At 34.7% G+C, this 15,756-nt stretch overlaps 1 protein-coding gene across 11 annotated transcripts in view; it reads right to left on the bottom strand.

Moving 5' to 3' along the window:
- PCDH9 (protocadherin 9) overlaps window positions 1-15,756 on the bottom strand; it is a 670,991-nt gene that overhangs the window by 546,840 nt on the left and 108,395 nt on the right. For 3 of the 11 annotated variants that reach the window (XR_012058678.1, XR_012058679.1, XR_012058685.1), the window contains one exon: window positions 1-15,756. This exon is cut by the window's left edge and continues 39,948 nt beyond it; it is cut by the window's right edge. The exons of the other annotated variants lie outside the window; for them this stretch is intronic. The gene's annotated coding sequence lies outside the window, so the exon portion shown is untranslated. 11 annotated transcript variants of the gene reach the window in all.

Below are 15,756 nucleotides of genomic sequence, written 5' to 3'. Positions count from 1 at the left end.
AATGGTGCACTGGTTTCAACTGTTACTCCCCATTGACTACAATCACTAATTAATTAAATATTTTAAAAAAATAATGACCGGATTAAATAAATACACCTACATAGCATCAACTGTATCATTACCACATGATAAGAAATCTCTCTAGTAACAACGGATTGGAATTTTTTAATCTTAATTGTACAAGTTATTATTAAAAAAACCAATAGCATTCTAAGATATTAAAGTGACATGACCAAGGTCCTTTAAACCGCAAACCAGCAATCACCAGCAGATCTTTTGTCCTTCCCAAAAGTAGTATCTCTTAGAATTAGAAAATGCTCTACTTCTTTCTATGCGAGATGTTGATATCTTTGTTTCTTACTGTATTCTGCCTTCATTATGGCTATTTGGACATTTACTTAAGTGCATGACACAGCATAACACAAAAACAAGTGTTGATTCCAGTGGACTGATGTAGCAATGTTCATGTCCATGACACAACCCCAGTAATGGTGAAAAGGCTGCCGAGTTCCCATTTTCATGATCGATAAGAAACTTCTATTGATTATAATGTGGACAGTTCATCTGGCAGTTGTATGTATTTCTTTTCATAGAGATGGTGATTCTGGTTAAGGGACAATAAAATGACAACCAAGCAGCCAAGCTGAATCCCTACAAAGTCAGTAAAGCCTGAAAAGATGACACAGAAATAAAGACTTCTTAGGGAACAAGCATGAAGTAACAGGATAAATCCCAGCTTTGGTATAGCACAGCTTCATGCATTTCTTTACAATCAGCTGTGCCAAACACACAAACATCTATATTTTTCACTTCAACCACAAATTGTCAGGTTTGAACATTCAGTTTCAGTGGCCAGATATGTAATATCTTTTACTATTATCTTGGTCTTTATTTTCTGTTCTCCATGATTTTCCACTGTGTCCATCATTCATGAATGCTTAAATTCCCCTCAAGCCTTTAATATCTACTTGTAAAATATGAATTTTCTTTTAACTTACATATTTTTTTTAAATGGTAAATTTTCTCATTGTCATGGTCATGTTTGCTGGCATAATCAGTTGACAACAGAAAGCATATTACTATTTGTCTTTTTGTTCATTTTTTAACAAGAATTTTTCCTGGGTTACCTGCATGGAATGGGATAGAAGGATATAAATTTTTAAAGAGAAACCTTCCAAAGATATACTTTTAAGAAAACGTAGTATCACTTGGGGTTACCTGCATTTGGGATAGTTAAAAAGAATCAACTAAAAGTATAAGTTAATGGACAGAAATTAAAACACATTAAGCTATATGTAGATGCTCTCTCTCTCTGAAATAAAATGCTTTTTTTTGTGTGTGTGTAGTTTAATCCTCCCTTAAGTACTCCACTTTTCAATAAGTTTCCATATAGGGGCTTAATGGTCCTTAATTTTGCTGCATTAACTTCATACTTTTAGTTGTTCTCCCACATAGAATTGCTATAAGATATCTAACTACCACATTTGCTTGGTGACTGCACAGTTAGGAACATAGAAAGCATGTCTAAGTGCTGCCATTTATAACAGCATTAATTTGAACCTCGAAATTATTAACACAGAAATATTAATGCAAAATTATGGACTCTTCAAAGCTTCTTTCAAAAGCTGTACAATTTTTTGAAACTTTTCTCTTTAAGAGGCGATCTCAAACCATTCTGCAAAATATGAAAATACTGTTGTTTCAATTCTTCTGAGGGAAGCAACAAAATTCAGGGTGAAACCTATAAAGGAACTTTGCATCATTCAGATCTTCCCAAGTTTGCCACTTCCTGGGCAAATGCTCCTAAAGAAAGACACACCACTTTATATTCTAAACATGTTTTGAATGAAACTGGCTGTGGTCACAATTACTTGCAGCTAAACTTACTGCTGCTTCTGTATTCAGTGCCTTTGCAGAGCACCAATCCAGACCAGCTACCCATGGGATTTCAGCACAGGGATGTTTACCCTGTAAATCTAAATAGGATAAAGTGCAAGTTGGACTGCTCTCCCAAGATATAAATGCTTCCCAAAAAAATCTCCACAAAATTCCTCAGGCTCATTTGGAAATTTGAAAAACAGAAACCTGCACCACCAAATGTCTAATTAAGATGAAAACTAGGAAATATGTTAATAAGTGTGAGTAAAATGACTGCTAAACTGTTGAGAAGTTGATGATGGTATAGAGATGCTTTCCAGGCTTATTGAAAGCCAGTCCAGATTGAAAGAACAGTGCATTCTGGGAATTGTGAGGCAGAGATGAGATAGGAAAAAATTTAGTCTTTAAAAAAAAAAAAAAAAAAGAAATAACAGGAAGCAGGCACATTAAGAGATATGTGGGTTTGTTTTGGGGGGTGGGATTTGAGACCATAGAAGGAAAAAGAAAAGAAAAGATTGCCTTAGATATGCAGAGGGCAGCAAAAAGAAGAAAGATTATAGTAATGTTTTGGTCCCAATAGGCGGGAGGTATAGTGAAGTTGTAAATGGAGACAGAAGGGAGGCAGAGGAGAGGGACTGAGGGGAGAGATAAGGAATGGTTTATGTTACAACAAATATAAATGTCATGCACTTCTCTTCCCCCTTTTCCACTTAACAAGTGTTCTGAACTACAAGAAACATGGATGATATCAGGAAAGTAAGGTCTTCCCAAGGGACTACTGACATAGTAGGATTATTTCTTTTACCTCTCCAGCAATGACAAGGGCACTTCTATAAACAATGTTCTGCTCTTAAATAATCTAATTTACACTTTAATAATTCAGAGGTTTCAGAAGATATTTACCCAAGAAATATATACTGTAGATGCTGAACTAAAAAAGAAAAAACACAAAATACCATAAAAAAAAAAAAAAAAAAAAAAAAGAGAAGAAGCATTTTCAGCTCCAAAGTTATGAATGGGAAGTAAACAGATATGTCATTTCAGATGTACTGCATGAGTGGGTAAGAATGATACAAATATGTACCTATACAGACAACAAACATTTTTTTATTTGTCGAACATTTTAAAACTGAATTTTCAAGTGTATGCAAAAGCATTTTAATCCACCCTTTCCCCCTTCTTCTTTCACTCTGGGCTCAGTTTACACTCCTCCTGACCTGCAGGTACCAGAGTTCATCTGACCCCACAGCATATTTAGTTTGCTAAGCCAGAAGAAAAGTACTTACTACTTTTTAGTACCATTTATCTGTGGACCTGGCAAGCAGCAACAGTTCACAGAAGTGAGACAGAGCAGAGGATAGGGACTTGAACCGAGGGGTGAGAGAGAAAGCACTGAAAGGCAGATTTTGCTGGTTTATCCTGCCAGGGACCCTCAGCAGAGAGGATTTTTTCCTGCAAGTATCAAATATGTGTTTGCAGTTCTGTGCTTGCACAGTTTAACTGTTTTTCCCCATTATAATTTTTTTCAGTTACTCCAGAGTTGATCCGTATGTGCAAAGTACATTTGTGCAACAGTAATAAATTTCATTATGGTTCTCTGCTGTGTTTCAAATAAAGGTGAAATGGGAAGGATATTACTAGGTAGTTCTCAGTTCTCAAAACTGTTCTGTTGTTTTCCTTTTGTTACTATTTCACAGTTTCTTTTTCCTTTCTCTTCTTTCAAAATCCAATAGCACAATCAGTGTATAAAGTTAGTATTGCTGAAATGAACATTTCTGTGATGCTTCTTCTTATAGCTATAGCTTTCTCTCCACTGATGTTTTCTACTAAGCAAGCAGAGAGAAACAAATCCAGTTTTTAAACTGCACCATGTAAAAATCAGTCAAGAAGACAATAATGTTTCCGATGTTTTGAAAATGAAATCACCTATATCTGGAATTATTGTGTACTTACTGTATACAAAGAACCATCAGTCTTTCTCTTAACTTTCAGAAGCTTTCCCCTCCCCTGGCATTACAGCATTTTTACCTTTCAGTGGTTCTGTTAACATCCTTGATGTACTGGGAAATTTATCAAGCTAAGATCATATCCAAGCATCATTCATTATGTTGCTTTAAAAAAGGGATCTCATCTACCTCTCAAAATATTTCATCCTCAAATAATGCTGTTTCCTAAGTGTCATGTCAACTGAAGGGGAAGTATTAGAATCATGCAACATTGTGCAAAACTGGCAGAGAAAAACTAGGACAGGAGGAAGTTACTTTGAATACTCTAATGACTGTGATCATTTGCAACACAAGTCTCTCCTGCCCATAAGAGACTTCATTTTTAAATACTAAGAAGCTCACTCATGGGAGAGATCTCTTCATTTCAACCATGTCTCTATGTTCCTCCAAGATTCCATGTTCATTCAAGCACAACACTGGCAAAAATGGGACTTATTTTCCTTTAGGAATCTGTCTAGTCCTATGTCTGCTTAAAGTCATCTATTGCTCACAAACCTATGTGATGATACTCTAAATTTTTGAAAGAATGCCATCCTTTAAAAAAAACCACACAGTCAAAGAACCTTATGAATACTTTATTGGCCATTCAGGATTATTACTAAAATGTATCCAAATAGAAATTTCAGAATAAGGAAATTATCATGTTCTAAATCAATGACAAATAATTATAACTACTATATAATTATAATTATATAGACAAGTTGCAACCTCCTACTGCCCATAGAGGATGATCCTACCCAATGTATTCCTTCCCAGGGGATGGGGTCACGAGCACCTCAACAAAAGTTAGCCTTAAAGACTAGACTAGACTCCCACAGATCACGGAAGCAGGTACCAAGATATTACGTCCCTGCAACCCTAAATTCCTGCCTGTTAAAGAGTTTAGATGTCTGCATCCTGCCCTCTCCTAAAAGATCACTTCCAAATTCAAAGAGATTTAATATCTTTCACAAGACTTCAGACTACTTCTTAAATTCAGTCCTACCTATGCTGACATCTGAGAAAGGCTCAGATAGATTTCTCCTAGACACATTGCATATACGAAAGCATGCAACAAAATTATTCTGTATTTAGTTCTTAAAGTTGATTATTTAAACTATGTTAAATCCCTGGGAGCCATAATTCATTTGGAAGGGAATTAAGTTAAACCAAATCAAGGCAAGTTTTTTTGAATGAACATCTATATAAGGACTTAATTAGGTTTAAATAATCCACTTCAGATTAATTTTTACAGATTAATTCTCCTAAACATGACCATGTAAATAAGTTTCCAGTGAATTGAATGTAGGTTCAGTAAATTATTACCAAAAACTGATCCAGTTGTAAACAGGGACTGTGTTTTGGTTTGCATTTTCTTGTTAAACCTTGACTATCAGGAAACATCTCACAGAAGACATGGCACTAATCCATTTAAATGTCACTAGTAAACTGACTGGCTTTTTTTTCTAATGAAGTGATATTTTTTTTAAGGATTAGTTATTTAAAATAATGTTTCAGAAGAACTGTCACAACAAAAGGAGGTGTGTAAGTTTTTGCAGCTGATATTAATATTTTTTTCTCTTTGTTCTGTAAAATGCTATCTAGACAATAAATGAGCAACATTATCAGACAGCTCTGCGCAGCAAAGGCCCTTTTTCCTTGTTAAAGTAACAAAAAGCCTAACCCAAACAAAAATAAAGTTAAACCCAGCTATTCTCAAGTATATATATTTTGAACATAAAGCTTTAATTTAAATTAATTTAATTTAAACTGAGTGTGCTAATATTTGGAGAAAACTACCAACATTTTTTTAAATTCACAGTTAATTTCCTTAGAAATAAGCTAGGACACTGTATCCAACTGAGGAAAAATAAACAAAGGTAAAGTAATGAGATTGAAAGGTTTCTCACGCATTTAAGAATTGTTTCTTTGTCTGCATAGGAGCATGATAACCTCACTCTTTTGGAAGCAGAATGTGGCCTCAATGTCCAGTTCTATGGTAGCTTTGTAAGTTTAATTCAAGACAATTCCTATACGTCAATTTCCCAACATGTAAACTACTGAACAACAGTAGCTAACTACTGAATGCCTCTACAAAATACTCTGATTTATGGTTGAAAAGCATTTAAGAAAGAGAGAATACTGCATTATTATTTTAGTAATAAGGATGAAACCCTGACACAATGATATAACCAATGTGTTCAAACTTCTAGCACAGGAAAAATCATGTACAACGATAAAAAGTTCAAACTGACACACTTAAAACAGAAGCCTAAAATCATAAAATCTCTTACCTGTCTGAAAAGCAACGAATCTAATACTTCTAGATTTCAACAAAATGCATTACAGAAAAGCTTAAAAGGGAAAGGGACCAAGGGGTTAAGGAAATTATGCTCCTGTCACATGAATGGATGATAAATATATTAATACTACAGCATTCACCTCCAACTGACTGCTTGGAAACTGATGAAACATTATAAACACAAAGGTCATTGCAGCCAAGAAATGAGGTGGATTCCCAAGACAGAGTTACTAAACACAAAAAAAAACCTCAGTAGTGAAATAAAGAGCTGTAACATAAAACTTCTCTCAAAATAATTGTCTTTGTTGCTGAGCTGGCTTTATTCAAATCTAACGACAGACATATATTACATGTATGGGGCAAATGCTAGGACACTTAATGACATCAGCATCTGTGAGGAGAGAGTTCAGCACTTTCCATCCTTCACCATCCCAAAACAACTGTCAGACAAGGAAAATAAAATAATTGATCTGAACTCAAGAATATGGACTTGGATTAAGCCGTTAGTAGTAGTATAATGTGTATTATCATAGGTTTAGTGCTATGAGCACCTTCAGTGATTTCTAATGACAAAGTCATAAGAGGATCTTATACATTAATTTTTTTTTACCCAACAGAGAGGAGGTCTCCTTGGCTTACAGCAATAGATGTTTGGAGCTGCTTCCTTAAATCTGCTAAAAAAAAGTGTTTTGCACATTATTTTATTCTACATTACTTTTTTTTTTTTTTTCTCTTTATTTTTAAGAGATACTAACATCCTTACATTAATACTGTGAAATACAAATTTCTCTGGGAAGAAATAAAGGCTATCATCACCATGGTCCCTAGCCTGTCAGCATCCATCATTACCTTTTACATTACTTGATGATTGAGGGCACAGAATAGAGGCAGGAAAGTGGGAGTAAATACAGAGTTACGATTTCATTCCAAATTTATAGTAAAATTAATTTCACTGATCTCCTGGCCCACAGTCACATATCTTCTCTAGAGCAGAGGTGTGATTCGGCCTTGTTTGCCCTCTGTCTGACCTACACAAACAGTTTATGTCTGAAGCTCAGTAAGGAACAAGCTTCAGCAGCATTGCAATTACTGACATACACTCATAATATTTCTGCAGTAAAAGCATATTCTGCCATTTTCTCCTCCAGTATTTCCAAACACTCTATTCCTCTTTCTAAGCATGTGTGCCACAATCTTTTGTCTCATATATGACCTGTGTACATTTCGAAACAGTATGCCAGTTTTGTCCTTTTTTCATATCACTCAAAAGTGAAATTATTGCTATGTTTTTTTTCAAATTTTTTCCCATAAGCAGGAATCACTGACATTAACTGACACAACCTATAGCTTGTCACACAAAATAGAGGAAAAAGTATGAAGGGACCTGTGGTGAAAACAACAGGTCTATGTGGAACACAACATAAGAGGCTGACACGGAAAACTGGATAACATTCATGTTTGCCAGTTGCAAACAGAGAAGAAGAAAGACAACTCTAAGGATGATAACTTAAAATACACTTAAACCTTTAACTTAGCTTCTACTAAGACCAAAGGATAAAAGTAAGTTTGACACGTTGTTCTATTGCCTGTTCTCACCTTCAGGCAATAAATGAACCAATGAAATATAATAATGGGTCCCTCTGAGCCATGACACTGCATCCCGTCAATTACATATCTCAGGAATGTCAATGTACTCTTATGGAGAATTTAAAATCACTAATGCGTTTTTAAAAATACAACAAACATAACACTTTAAAGTGGTTTTAGTCATTCTTATACATTTTTTTTCTTTAAGGATTTATCTGATTATCCATATATCATGACATATTTATTTTATTTCTAAATAATATCCATATGAAAATGTCTAAATAAAAATATCTAGTATTCTCACAGCTGCTCTTATACAATGTTCATAGGTTTTTTTCACTTCACTGCTTTTCTTAGTTCACAGGTACTGCTGGAAATGAACTGCATATTGTTTTATGATTTTGACTGTGAATATCTCACACTTACTTTGTATAAGAGCAAATAAATAAATAAAAAGTCACTAAAGGACCACGTGATAGTAAACTCCATGTGATTTCTGCACTAAGGAGATGAATGCTGATATTGATTTAATGGCAATTAATACAGACAGTCTTTCCTTTAAAATTTTCAATTGTGTAATGCCAAGAAAATTTAGATGTATATCTCTGAACTACATACACAACAATTCCTATGAATGCTAATGAAATACAGTAATGAACCACAATTCTTTCATGTTAGAGTGGTGTATAAACACTCTGAATTAAGCTACTAAACACATATAGGAATTAAGCATTATTATTCCTGGCACACAAATAAGTGAACAGGCACTGCAAGATTGGTTTGCAGAGTTTAATATGCAGGTTTCATTCCAGAATGGTGTTACGGCAAGTAGTGGGATTTAAACATGTGCTTCAAATTTAACATGCCCTAAACACCTTCCTGACTGAGTTCTAGGTGTGTATCAGTGACAAAGCTCTAACACAAAATTTTGGCTGCCAGCCTTGAGCCCTCAGCCATTTGTGCAGTGAAGGTAAGGCACTGGCTTAGCGTCTGCGTATGGTAAGCACAGATATTGTTCAGGAGGCAGCTAAAAGAATGAAAGGATAAAGTGTGGCTTATAAAAGTAAGCACTGTAGCTTCTCCTTGGTTTTGAAAAACAGTAATTCAGATTTCATCCAAAATCCTGTTCTCTCCCTCTGTTCTACATTTGTGTCCCTATTCTTCCCCTTTCTTTTTATTCTCTTTAAAAGCTGCTAACATCAGCTGCTTCTTTGTGGATTTTTCTTTTTGCTTCATTGCCTACAAATTGCTCTAAGCTCTTCATTCCCTATGAACCTGTTCAGCTGGAGGAGAACAGCTGTACAAGCAGGCTGTTCCTAGTACACCTCTGGAAGATATATAGCAATATGTTAACAAGACATACATACCAAAGTTTTTTGTCTTCTGAAGATTTGAATGGGGATATATATTTACATATATTTAAACCTGCATATATATATGAGTAAATGTACATTTTGGAAAGATAAATAATCATTAAAATACTAGGTACATGTCTCTGGAGGGCAAAAAGTCTAAAATTCTCAGTCTCTTATTTACATCCCCCAGGGTGTCAGAGGATGTCTAACCATGTCAACTGGAGTGGAAAAACACTGCATGTCAGCACAAGAAGACCTGATTGCTGTAAAACAAATGTCTTTTTCATTCCTTGCTCCCTTAATCCTCTCCCCCACACAAGAGAAACATTCACTCAACTGACTTCTTTCTCAACTGACTCTTCAAATTCTTACTTAGGTTCCAAAGATAATAAGATCCAGTATACATTTTACCTCAAAACATAGATCTATTTTCAGAAAAAGCATGGTTGTTTTGTTTTTGAAGTAATCAAAAATACTAAGATGAGAATTTTTATTACAAGTCTCTAAATAAAGGATAGATATGTGCAGAGTATGAGAGAGAATATGTGAAGAGGAATAGTTTTGAGTTTTGTTTATAATTCTCCAAAAGGATGCTTCTACCTGAACAGAATTGACCCCAAGTTTCTGATCAAAAACTCAAAGAAGAGGCTGGAAAATTTACTACTGACTTCTAAGTGTTATGTCTAAAGAATGGGATTCCTTTTCTCCAGACATGGACCTACTACTTCAAATACATAACACCCACAAGATAAATCATAATTTCTAAGGGTGATGTTACTGCTACACTTTACAGGTCTAAACGAAAATTCTGGATAAAATAAACTACATGAAATATGCAACACCAATGACTGTAGTGGTGCATTTTGTTTGCTTTAGAGGACGTGGTTTCACATTTGCCAGATATTTAAATACCTTCTTATATGCTTCCTTAATGGAACTTACGGCTTTAGAAGATTTGGTAGACAAAGAAACATCTTGGTTTTGGTTTTTGTCTTTTTTTTTTTTTTAACAACACTGTCCTGGAGAAACAAACATGAGAATAGCTACAATGAAAAATCCCAACTGACATAAAAATTATTCAATTCTGTTCCTCCAGCAATATCATAATGCATTTTTTGAGCCCTTTTCTTCCCTTTCTTCTTGTTTTTCATTTGCTTCTCTAGTTTTGAGGCAGTGCTCTCCCATTGCCCTCTCTAGGCTGCCAAGAATAAGGTGAAGGAAGTGGAAGTATTTATATACAAATATACTCCACATACCAACTGGTTGCCCTTCATTCTGACATCAAAACACCTCAAAAACAGGACACTTCCGAGACAAACATGGAACCTAAGTTAGCCTCAAGGCTCTGAAGGAAGTGAAGCATTATTTATTCTATGAGTAGATGCTAGAATACTTGGGGGGCCTAATACACCCAGCAGAAGCTAGTGTGACAGACTTTACCCTGGCCAAAGTGTTCTTGGATCTCTTAAGAACTCTACAAAGCCCTGCTGATTCTTGTCTGAAATGTTTAATGATGTTAGGATACTTGGAGAATCATAAAAAACTCAAAGAGCATTAAAAGATTTTGGTATAGCCCATCAGCACTGTAAAACACAGCATTTCTAAAGTTGATGCTGTCCAGGGCTCACAAATACAATCTGAAAATCAAATAAAAGCCCAGAGCAAAGCCCTGGTAAAACACAAAATAATAACTATGGGATGGCTCATTAACCTCCAAAGTTCCTGAGAGGCTTGAGATATTTGTCCTTCTGCAGTGTCTGGAAGCCCAATATGAGATTTCATGAATCCTCTGTATCAATACACAAAGAAAGAAATGTTCTCTCATTTAAAATTCATCTAGCTGTCTTTTTACCACTCTAAAAATACAGTTATGCCAGAGACCTAACTGCAACTTTACAGAAGAGTGCTCTCTTTCAGTAAAGAAGTAAAATAAGCCCATCAACTTTTTAACAGTTAAAAATGGATGCTTTTATGCAGTACAGAGAAATACCTACAAATTAAATTTATTCTAGGATCCATTTTTATCACTATTTTCTCCAAGAAAAATTAAATCAATAAAATGAAGGATTTTTTAATGTGATCAGCCAATCTCAACACTTCAAAAGGCTGAGGTCTACTCCACTGAATTCTAGCTCATGACAAGAAAATCTTCTTAAGATGATGATTTATGCACTGATAATTCCAGACATATCTTGTCCAATATCTACTGTAACAGTAATTGTTCATACAGTTTGGTTTATTTTATTTCTTTCTCAGAATTATGTTGGAAAGTTACAATATCAAACTGAAACAAAAGAAATGCAAAAGACTCTAAAAGCAAAGAAAACAATATGTTACATTAAAAAAAAATCTATTGGAAAGTAACTGCTTTCCAATAGGAATGGATGTTGGATGAACACCCTGTGAGTGTAGGTGGAGAAGAACTGCAATAATTTCAGTCCTTCTCAAAAACACTGAGCAAATATTGCGGTCCCAATACTGCAGCCTAGATGGGATCCTCCTAATTTCCAGGCTCAAGCTAAACCACTAAGCTGCCTCTCTCTAAACATGGCCGAAAAGAATCAAAGAACTGATTGGGTTTATTTCATTTTCTTTGTAAAAATCTGGCTATAACAACCTTCCTCAATATTGCGTTATCAAGAACAAATTATTGCAAAAAAAAAAAAAAAAGGAGGTTTATGTTGTAGTTCTTCATAGGTTTTTTAGTCTTCAACAATTTCCTTTATAAAAGTGAAAAATTTGAAATCAGAGGTTACTTGATACATGAGTGCATACAAAATTCTTATTAATAATAACATCTAGAACTTAAGGTTGATAAACAGGTAGAATAAGACAGGAAAATGTAATTTTTTCATAGAGGAAAATTTGTTATTGAAATAAATGTGTTTGAGTCAGAAAACAATGCTTACACATGTACTGTGGCACATCCTGGATACTTATCCTTTGAATATCTTAGGTTTTATTTTGATTGCAAATTAATTTTTGCTCAAGTTCTACTGCAAGAACTAGGCTGACTCCAAAGCATGCTCTCTGCACCAGGTTTCAGCATTAGCTAATTATACCTATTTGCACAAACCTGCAATTTAATCATCAGATAAATGCAACAGAGTTTCATTGGTAATGACACACAGCCTAATAAAGACATATGCAAGGTTTAAGAAGAATGGAGGACATGCAAAAAGCCTTCTCCTGCTACAGTGCCCCAAATAAACAATGAAATCTGTGACCTAATTTAGGTAGGTTATTTTCAGTTATCAGAAGGCTAGTAGGACTCTTGCCTCCACTCACTTCTACGATTTAGTGGAAAAATATACATTGACTGGAAGACTGTAAAAAGATTTCGTAAATATGACACCAATGGAAGGCTTAATTCAGTATGCCTTCCAAAATACAAAGTCATAAAAGGAAATAGTTATTAGTTGCTTGGGGTTTTTTGTGTTGTTTGTTTTGTTTTTGTGGGTTTTTTTGGTTTGGTTTTTTTTTTTTTTTTTGCTTTGTCTGTAATTGTATGCTAGTCCAAACAGTATTTAATTAATAGAATGATGAAAGCCACAGCTTACATACTCTAGCATATGTTGTCAACTTTATCAGGTTTAGCTTGGGGAGACTGATTTCATCCTTGTGTTATGTGGGGCTGTGATAAGTTACTATTATCTACGCTCAGAATTACCTGTCTGATGATGCTAACAAATAGCATGGATTTTAGGTGCTCAAGGCTGTAACAACATTTCACTGGTTTCACTTGCTGTGCTGCCTACAGCAAGTTACCACCTGACATACCCAACCAAGCAACAGCAAGCAGCCCATGGGATTCAAACAACAAAATTTTAAAAACAAATAAAAAAGCTCTGTCTGCTGGAAATAACCTTATGCTATTTAGATATTGCTAACTTGAAGGTATTTTTCACATCTTGGACTACACATTTAATCACCCTAAAATCTTACATCTTCTATTCCTTAGAAAATACTGTATGTACATTTTAATCTATTGAAATCTCACAAATAATTCTGATATCTTTGCCATAATACTTATTTATCACAGGTTTAGCAAAATGTCTGCCAGTGCTTATGGCACACTAACAGCCTTGGCATCACTGACAACCTGTATCACAACGAATAAATTTTTCTTCTAAGTTGTCTGATTTCAAAACATATAGCAGAGTATTTGACAAGAGTATCTGATGCTCTATGTCCTTTTATTTATCTATCCAACAAAAGTATTGATAAATTCATCCTGAAGAATAGATATTGTAAGTTGAAAGATTCTACTTAACTCAACTATATTCTTTCACCTTGTTTCCTTGCCATACACACACAGCAAAGCCAAACCTCTTCTCCAGCTCTGGAGTCTTTGTTTAAGTTCCTTAATGCAGGATTAATACATTTTCAGCACTGTAAATCTCAGTCTCCTGCAGCTAGATAGCTTCTCCTCCCTGTGACTAATAGTAAATACGAGTAGTAGTAGATAGCATTTACCATCACATTCAATACTTTTGTCCCACCTGAAGACAATAGTACATCCAGAGCTATATTCTCTTTGTTGTCAACATTCCCAATCTTTGGCTCACAGGTACCCTGTAAATTGCACATAAAGTGGTAAAACCTTATTACACTTCAGATGCATGAGAAAATTTTAAAGACTCAGTGAAAATTCCCTATCTGACTGCTCTTAAGTGCTTTAAACCATCTTCAGCCATTCCCATGTGTCCTGTTCCAGGGAGAATATCTGCTAAGCTTTATTTTTTAAAATAGCACCGGGGGTAGACCTAAAGAGATTATATTAAAAAAAAAATTATGGAATTTAAGCAAGTCAAAGAGAGTAAGTCCAATTCTGAAAGAGCTAAGATGGTGATGTTAAAGGTTTTCTTGTTAGATTAATTTTAACATATCCATGTTAATATCATGCTTCATGATGCTTTCATCTCTCATGGTAGAACAGGCAAGACTGAAAATTTCTAAATGCAATAAAGCTATTCCATAATATAAAAGGTCCCTTTTAGTAGACTAGAGAATGACGAACATTCACACCATCAAATCCTCTGACTGACTGATCATGCCAAAATGATTTCCAATTGCTGAAGTGTTCACTTCCATTGTGTGTGAATAATAAGGGGCTGAATGTGTCACTCCGCAAACAAAACTGTCAAGTCTCCTCAGTTTGATTCACCCTGGTTTAGGCTTGAATGCTTTCTCCTTTCTTTTTCTTTTTTTTTCCTTCAGCTTAAATAATGTGTGTTTATTGGTATAAGAGTTTTCAGGAATACCAGCAATTCAACTTTTGGCATGAACATGAATAGGAAGGTTAATGAAAAAAAAAAATCCTTCTGTGGAAATTTAAATTGGCCTACTGGGAGGACAAAACATAATTAAAATATCCTGCACTAATCAAACTGAATCTATTCAAAGTGACTAAGAGGAGGACAAAATAATGTGTTGTTCTGTTATCCAACAGAGGAAAAAAAGTTACTAACAGATGTGAAGGCCAAAGCATTTAATGTCTTCTTTGCATTAATTTTAATTAGAAAGGTCAACAATGAGAAGGTGGCTAGCATAATAAATATAAAAAACAAAATAATTATTTCAATTTAAAACTACAGGCAGAAAAGGTTATAGAGTACTTAAGTAAATTAGTTTTCAGAACAGATGTGCCCAATGAACTTCCTCCTAGGGTACTTAGAGAATTGGTTAAGACATCTCAGAACCATGTTATTATCAGGAAAGCAATCTGGGAAGCATACATGATGTATCAATACAATGGAAGAAGTGAAAACATAATATTCATCTTTCAAAAAAGTAGAAACCCAGAAATAACATTTTTTTTCTGTCACCTACTAAGTCCTAGAAAAGCTCTGAAACAAATAAACCACATGATTTTTAAGTAGCTCTCAATATGAGGAGGACATAAGAATGGTCAAAAATGAATTAGTTAAGAATTAGTCAGTCATTTAAGAACAAATCTAGTCAGAATTCAATGTCTCCACAATATAGGAACAGACCCTGTGAAGAGTTGAGTTGCGAGCAAGATACTTTATGTTCATACCCTTTGCCTCATAGAAAATTCTGCATATAAAAAATGAAAATTTGTCTAAGTGCTAATAATATTGTGTGGGTTTAAAACTGATTAGGCAACTGTACACAAAGTGTAATCACGATTATGTTGTTGCTTAAAGTTATCTTTTACATTTTTTCCTCTCTAACAGGGTTGTTTGAAGTTTTAACAAAAAAAAGCTGTGAAGAGAGTGCTTATTGCACTTAAAGACTACACATAAGTACTGGACCAGCCAGTGTGCTGAAAGGTCAGCCAGAATGCAAATTTCTGAAGGGCTTGAGCTAATCTAGATATCACAATCATGTAGGTAAAGTTTTCTCAGAGAAGGATCTAGAGATCCAATCTCAATCCAATCTGAAAATAAATCAAAAGTGTAGTTCTGTTGCAAGAAACACACCTTGGATATGTAAAAGTGAAAAGTACAAGCACCGTTCAAAAGAAAAATTTTCTTCACTCCAGTTTTTGGGAAAACTCGAGATGGATTGTTTCTATCCTGTTTGGGGCAGCTCAAAGAGATAGAAATGAATAGGAAAAAGTCAAAAGGAAAACCATCATGAGTCTCACCAAGAAGGAAAGATTTGAGATTTAGTAATATGATTG

Source organism: Taeniopygia guttata, chromosome 1 (genome assembly GCF_048771995.1).
Source record: "Taeniopygia guttata chromosome 1, bTaeGut7.mat, whole genome shotgun sequence".
Taxonomy (NCBI): Eukaryota; Metazoa; Chordata; class Aves; order Passeriformes; family Estrildidae; genus Taeniopygia; species Taeniopygia guttata.
The sequence above is the reverse complement of the archived record's forward strand: the minus strand, read 5'-3'. Positions and strand labels throughout refer to the sequence as shown.